Source organism: Sapajus apella, unplaced genomic scaffold (assembly GCF_009761245.1).
Source record: "Sapajus apella isolate SASKATOON/1434 unplaced genomic scaffold, GSC_monkey_1.0 scaffold43, whole genome shotgun sequence".
NCBI classification, from domain to species: domain Eukaryota; kingdom Metazoa; phylum Chordata; class Mammalia; order Primates; family Cebidae; genus Sapajus; species Sapajus apella.
The window spans coordinates 4,650,438-4,658,281 of NW_022436983.1; the positions used below are offsets into that span (position 1 = coordinate 4,650,438).

At 45.4% G+C, this 7,844-nt stretch overlaps 1 pseudogene; it reads right to left on the minus strand.

The window, feature by feature from the left end:
• Positions 1 to 5,442: 5,442 nt before the first annotated feature.
• On the minus strand, positions 5,443 to 7,210 carry LOC116566272 (annotated as a pseudogene).
• Between the last annotated feature and the right edge of the window lie 634 nt (positions 7,211 to 7,844).

A 7,844-nucleotide genomic window follows, 5' to 3' on the forward strand; every position in this document is an offset into this window, starting at 1 on the left:
AGGTGTGAGCCACTGCACCTGGCCCCCTTTTCACTTTTTAAAGGTGATTTTCTTTAGCAACAGTTTCTGTTACTTTTTTTTTTTTAATTGCATTTTAGGTTTTTGGGGTACATGTGAAGAACATGCAGGATTGTTGCATAGGTACATACATCGCAATGTGGTTTGCTGCCTTCCTCCCCATCACCTATATCTGGCATTTCTCCCCATGTTATCCCTCCCCAACTCCCCACCACCTGCTGTCCCTCCCCTAGTTCCCCCCAACAGACCTCAGTGTGTGATGCTCCCCTCCCTGTGTCCATGTGTTCTCATTGTTCAACACCCACCTATGAGTGAGAACATGCAGTGTTTGATTTTCTGTTCTTGTGTCAGTTTGCTGAGAATGATGGTTTCTAGGTTCATCCATGTCCCTACAAAGGGCACAAACTCATCGTTTTTTATGGCTGCCTGGTATTCCATGGTGTATATGTGCCACATTTTCCCTGTCCAGTCTATCATCAATGGGCATTTGGGTTGGCTCCAAGTCTTTGCTATTGTAAACAGTGCTGCAGTGAACATTGATGTGCATGTGTCCTTATAATAGAACTATTTATAATCCTTTGGATATATACCCAGTAATGGGATTGCTGGGTCAAATGGAATTTCTATTTCTGGGTCCTTGAGGAATCGCCACACTGTATTCCACCATGGTTGAACTAATTTACACTCCCACCAACAGTGTAAAAGTGTTCCTGTTTCTCCACATCCTCTCCAGCATCTGTTGTCTCCAGATTTTTTAATGATCGCCATTCTAACTGGCGTGAGATGGTATCTCAATGTAGTTTTGATTTGCATTTCTCTAATGACCAGTGATGATGAGCATTTTTTCATGTTGGTTGGCCTCATACATGTCTTCTTTTGAAAAGTGTCTGTTCATATCCTTCACCCACTTTTGAATGGGTTTCTTTTTTTTTTCTTGTAAATCTGTTTTAATTCTTTGTAGATTCTGGATATTAGCCCTTTGTCAGATGGGTAGACTGCAAAAATTTGTTCCCGTTCTCTTGATTGCCAGTTCACTCTAATTAGATTGTTTCCTTTGCTGTGCAGAAGCTCTGGAGTTTAATTAGATCCCATTTGTCTATTTTGGCTTTTGTTGCCAATGCTTTTGGTGTTCTGGTCATGAAGTCCTTGCCTATGCCTATGTCCTGAATGATTTTGCCTAGGTTTTCTTCTAGGGTTTTTATGGTGTTAGGTCTTATGTTTAAGTCTTTAATCCATCTGGAGTTAATTTGTCATAAGGGGTCTAGTTCATTTTTATTTTTTTGAGACAGAGTCTTGCTCTGTCGCCCAGGCTGGAGGGCAGTGGTGTGATCTTGGCACACTGCAACCTCTGCCTCCTGGGTTGAAGTGATTCTCCTGCCTCAGCCTCCTGAGTAGCTGGGACTACAGCTGTGTAGTCCCACACATGGCTAATTTTTGTATTTTTAGTAGAGATGGGATTTCACCATCTTAGCCAGGCTGGACTTGAACTCCTGACCTCAGGTAATCCTCCTGCCTCAGCCTCCCAAAGTGCTGGGATTACAGGCCATGAGCCACTGCATCTGGCTGGCCATGACTTTTCTCTATTTCGTGACGAAGCTATGGTTCTGCTCAGGGAAGTTTTGCTTGAGGGGAAAATCTGGGACTGCTAGCTCAGAAGACTTCGGCATGACATCCTGTTTTAGTTTGTGAGAGAAAACGCTCCCAAGGGTGCCAGTCTTACTGTCTTCTCATGCCCTTAGGTTTCTTAGAGGTCCAGGCCTGCCTTTCCCTTTACCCAGTGGCAATACGGTGAAGAGAACAGGCAGGCATTTGTGGAGCCCTTTCTGTGTGCCAGGCACACACTGGGTACTCCACGTGTTACCTCACTGATCTCCACAACATTGTCAGCGTGAGTCTGATTCTCCACCTTCTCCTGATGAGCAAATGGAAGTTTGATGAGATTAACCAGCTGCCCAGGGTCACCGGGCTATAGTTAGGAGACAGCGTTCAGATTTGGGGCCGCTCACTCTAGAATGGGTGAGAGAAAAGGGCATGCATTTGGGGTAGAATTTATACCATCTGTGCCCAAATCTGGTCATCACAAGACACCCCACAGCCTGACTCTGAAAGGGAGGCGCTAAGCTATGGCTGTAGTAGAGCACTGAGTTCACACTTTGGGTCTGCAGGTGGCTCAGCACTTGTCCTCATGTTAATGATAATATCTGTGTGTCATATCAGTGGACGAAGAGTGAGTCATAAAGCCGTCCATCTTGTGTTCAGCCAAAGACCCATATGTTAGCAGTTTCATTTTCCGATAAGTTTTCTTTAAACTCCTTATTGGCCATGTGCAGTGGGTTGTGCCTGTAGTCCCAGCTACATGGAAGGCTGAGGCAGGAGATTCACTCGAGCCTGGGAGTTTGAGACCAGCCTGGGCTGCACAGTGAGACCCCCGTCTCTTAAAAAAAAAAAAAAAAAAAAAAAAAAAGCTTAGGCACGCAGATGCATGCCTGTAGTCCCAGCTAGCTACATAGGAGGCTGAGGCAGAGGACTGCTTGATCCCAGGAGTTCAAGGCTTTAGTGAGCTGTGATTGTGCTATTGCACTGCAGCCTGAGGGACAGAAAAAGACTCCAACTCTAAAAAATAAAATTTAAGGCCGGGCGCGGTGGCTCAAGCCTGTAATCCCAGCACTTTGGGAGGCCAAGGCGGGTGGATCACAAGGTCAAGAGATCGAGACCATCCTGGTCAACATGGTGAAACCCCGTCTCTACTAAAACTACAAAAAATTAGCTGGGCATGGTAGCGTGTGCCTGTAATCCCAGCTACTCAGGAGGCTGAGGCAGGAGAATTGCCTGAACCCAGGAGGCGGAGGTTGCGGTGAGCCAAGATCGCGCCATTGCACTCCAGCCTGGGTAACAAGAGCGAAACTCCATCTCAAAAAAAAAAAAAAAAAAAAAAAAAAAAATTTAAAACTCATCAAGAACGATTTAGGGAGTAGATACTACAGACTTTCCAAAGGTGGAAAGATCAGGGTTTTCATCTTGGGTTTGCAACTCTAGTAGCTGTATAACTTTCAGAGACTTTGTGCTTTTTTTAAAAAAAAAAAAATTGAGACAGGATCTCACTCTGTCGCCCAGGCTGGAATGTAGTGGCACCATCATGGCTCACTGCAGCCTCAACCTCCCAGGCTCAAGTGATCCTCCTGCCTCAGCCTCCTAAGTAGCTGGACTGCAGGCATGCGCTCCCATGCCCGGCTAATTTTTTAGGTTTTTTATAGAGATGGGGTCTCAGCATGTTTCCCAGGCTGGTTTCAGACTCCTGGGCTCTGCTCAAGTGATCCTCCTGCCGCAAGCTCCCAAAGTGCTGAGATTATAGGTGTGAGTCACTGCACCTGGCTTGTTTCTTTTCTTTTCTTTTTTGGGATGGGCTCTTGCTCTGTCATCCAGGCTGTAGTACAGTGGTGTATCATAGCTCACTGCAGCCACGAATTCCTGAACTCAAGCAATCGTCTTCCTCAGCCTCCCAAGTACCCAAGACTACAGATGTAAGTTACCACACCTGGCTAAGTTTTCTTTTCGAGACAAGGTCTCACCCTGTCATCCATGCTGGAGTGCAGTGGCTCAGTCTTCACTCACTGCAGCCTCTACCTCCCATGCTCAGATGATCCTCCTACCTCAGCTCCCCAAGTAGCTGGGCCCACAGGTGTACACCACCACCTCCAGCTGATTTTTTTTTTTTTTTGTAGAGGTGGGGTTTTGCCATGTTGCCCAGGCAGCTCTCGAACTCCTGGGCTTAAGGGATCCTCCTGCCTCAGCCTCCCAAAATGCTGGGATTATAGGCATGAGTCACTGCACCGGCCTTTTTTGTTTTTGGAGATGCGTTCTTACTCTGTCACCCATACAGTGGCATGATCACAGCTCACTGCAGCCATGAATTCCTGGGCTCAAGCAGTCCTCCTGCCTCAGCCTCCCAAGTGCCTGAGACTACAAGTGTGTGTTGCTACACCTGACTAGGTTTTCTTTTCTTTCTTTTTTTTTTCATAAGGTCTCACCCTGTCACCCATGCTGGAGTGCAGTGGCTCAATCTTGGCTGACTGCAGCCTTGACCTCCCACGCTCTGGGATCCTCCTACCTCCGCCCGCCCCCCCAAGTAGCTGGGACCACAGCTTTGCACCACCACGTCCAGCTAATTTTTGTAGAGATGGGGTTTGCCATGTTTCCTAGGCTGGTCTTGAACTCTTGGGCTCAAGTGATCCTCCTGCCTCAGCCTCCTAAGTAGCCAGGACTACAGGTGTGTGTTGCCATGCCTGGCTAAGTTAAAAAAATTTTTTTTGTAGAGATGGGGTCTTACTATGTTGCCCAGTCTGGTCTTGAACTCCTAGGCTTAGGTGATCCTCCCATCTCCATCTCCCAAAGTTTGCTACCTTCTTGAAACCGTCATTATTTATTTATTTATTTATTTATTTTTTGAGACAGAGTTTTGCCCTTATTGCCCAGGCTAGAGTGCAGTGGTGTGATCTCGGCTCACCGTAACCTCTGCCTCCTGGGTTCAAGTGATTCTCTTGCCTCACCCTCCTGAGTAGGTAGCTGGGATTACAGGCATGTGCTACCATGCCTGGCTAATTTTTTTTTTTTTTTTTGAGACGAGTCTCACTCTGTTGCCAGGCTAGAGTGCAGTGGTGCCATCTTGACTCACTGTGACCTCTGCCTCCCTGGTTCAAGCAATTCTCCTGCCTCAGCTTCCTGAGTAGCTGGGACTGCCAGTGCTTGCTAGGAAGCCCAGCTATTTTTTTTTTTTTTTAATATATAAAGATCAGTTTCCTCTTTAGTTTTACCAATTAGAATATTAAAATGCTACCTCATTGTTTTAGATGAAATTCTCCATTTAAATATATGACACGTAAGTCAAAATTTAGAAATAGCTCCTTGTATCACTGTAGTTTTGGGCCTTTAAAAAAAGTAAAGCCTTAATTTTAAGTTTGAATATAATGTGCAGCTTATATACCATATATATAAAACATACATATAATTATATTTTATATGTTATAAAGTATTGTGAACTTTATTATGCCTCTGAACTTTCTCCAATCATTTCAAATTTACTTCGATAAAAATTTCCCTACATTTTGTGAATTGCATTTTAAAATCAGAATGTTACAAATTTCCATCTATAATAAAAACAAAATATTCAATCTTTATTAATAATTTTAATTAAAAAAGGATGCAATTAAGAGCTGACATAGCTAACAAACCTAAGAAAGGTAAATTTTTCTCGAATAAAAAAATAGGAAATACTTTAATGAAAAAAATCAACGACTGAAGGAAGGAGAAAATTTTCTAGACAGTAGCTGGTCCTTCACAATTTGTGTTATTGTGCAAATACATCATTAAATAAATACTCATATTTATAAAATAGAGGTAAGAGAAAAGCCTAAAGCATCAGGATCTTTGATTTGCTATCCCTCTTTCAATCTTCTGTATACATTAGTTTACATACCAACTAAACGTGTATGATACTAGTTAACTATAGTTGAAAGCTTGTCAATTAAGTCGTCAATAGTGTAAACAAGAAGTTGAATGTCTGCTTTTTCCTTCATTCGGTGATCACTATGTTTTCGGGGGATGACATCCGCATCTGCGCTGAGTACTCAGTGGATGCCAGGACACAAGAGCATCCTTCATGCCGTGGAGCAACCTTACAGGGCAGCTCACGGGAACTGGGCTGTGTAACAGGCAGTGGTGTTCAGTTTCGGTAAAGAAACTGTACCGACTGTGATAAACTCCTTCATGGTATTTTGATGGCATGCTCCACACACCTTTTTTGCCTCAACAGGAAGCTGATTAAACTGTATGACTAAGCCATCTGCAGCTGTAGCTACACCAATAAGAGCCATAACCTTTTCTGGTCGTGCAATTGCAGCATGAAGCATAAGCCACTGCCCGAGGCTAGATCCAACATGAATCTGTGGCCCTTCAGCTAAGTCATCAATTATAGAAAGATCATCTTTTCTCCAATTCCCCAGCGTGCTTTCCTCCAGGTTACCATCTGAACTTCTGAGTAATCAAACCTTATGTAGGCGTGACCTAGAGATTTGCAAAACTCCTCAATCGCCAATGCTTTTGTGCCATTCATATTAGAAATATAGCCAGGGATGAAGATAACATTCCTGGACTTTTGCCTTTTAGCCTTTTATAAGCCAGGTTTGAAGGGTCTGGTGGATGAAGGAAAGAGAATGATGTCTTTTGTCTGCAAGCTGGGAGCCACCATGGCACCCACTGAGGCTTTGGTGCAAGCAGCATGTTGAGGCCCCGGTAGGGACCGAAGGGGACAGCTGCCCAGCCCCAGCTCCGACAAGGTACCCAGGCCGCCACAGTGGCCATGCATGCAACCGCCATCTTCCCAGCTGTCCAATTTTTGTATTTTTAGTAGAGATGGGGTTTCACCATGTTGGCCAGGATGGTCTCGATCTCTGCGGAGGTTGCAGTGAGCTGAAGTTATGCCACTGCAGGCCAGTCTGGGTGACAGAGCAAGACTCATCTCAAAAACAAAAGCTGGCAGAGCTGCTGTGACTGTCTCATCTGTAAGAGTAACTCAAAATTTTAGTGTCATTTGTGGGAACTATTTTGGTACAGAAATAAAAGATGAAGCAACATATGATGTATAAGCCTCTGGCCAGCAGGCCATGCTGATCTTACCTAGGATTTTAACATAAGCAAAAAAACTGTGACAAATTAAATTCACAATTGAGATTTGCCTTGTGAAGGGGTAAATCAGGACTTGGGAAAACTGAAAACAAGTATGTTCCCTTCTAGAAAGTGCTGTCAGTTTGGGAGTACATTACTTCAGTTTAGAGCCTTACCTTGAACACTGGTCATCTGTAGTAGGCTTGAGCAGATGTTTCAGACTTTACTCACTGTCCAGTTGGGCGAAGGGGTCTGTGCATTTGTCTGTGTGGTTCAGCAATGAGGGCCTGTGAGGAAGAGCCAGTGGGTGGCACAGAGAGGGGCCCCGGGTCCTGCACTCTCAGCAGTGGCTCTGGCCTCAGGAGAAGAGCGAGCCCTGGGAGCTGGCCAAGGGCAGGGCTGGGTATTGCTTCCCAGACTGTGTCCTGCAGTACTGGTACGTCTCACATGCGACACACACACAATGCGAAACATTATCCTTACTCGGGATGAGGTACACTTAATTTCGATTTCATTTGAAAGAAAAGAAAAGTACTGGCCAATGACCCACGAGCAGGTGGTCAGGAGCAGTGATCATGCCTGTAATCCCAGCACTTTGGGAGGCTGAGGCAGGCAGATCACTTGAGGTTGGGAGTTCAAAACCAGCCTGGCAAACACGGAGAAACGCTGTCTCTACCAAGAATACAAAATTAGCGGGGCATGGTGGCACATGCTTGTAATCCCAGCTACTCAGGAGGCTGAGGCAGGAGAATTGCTTGAACCCGGGAGGTGGAGGTTGCGGTGAGCTGAGATTGAGCCATTGCACTCCAGCCTCGGGAACAAGAGCGAAACTCTGTCTCAAAAGAAAAAAAGAGCCGGGCGCGGTGGCTCAAGCCTGTAATCCCAGCACTTTGGGAGGCCGAGGCGGGTGGATCACGAGGTCAAGAGATCGAGACCATCCTGGTCAACACGGTGAAACCCCGTCTCTACTAAAAAAATACAAAACATTTGCTGGGCATGGTGGTGCGTGCCTGTAATCCCAGCTACTCAGGAAGCTGAGGCAGGAGAATTGCCTGAACCCAGGAGGCGGAGGTTGCGGTGAGCCGAGATCGCGCCATTGCACTCCAGCCTGGGTAAGAAGAGCGAAACTCCGTCCCCCCCAAAAAAAAAAAAAAAAAAAAAAAAAA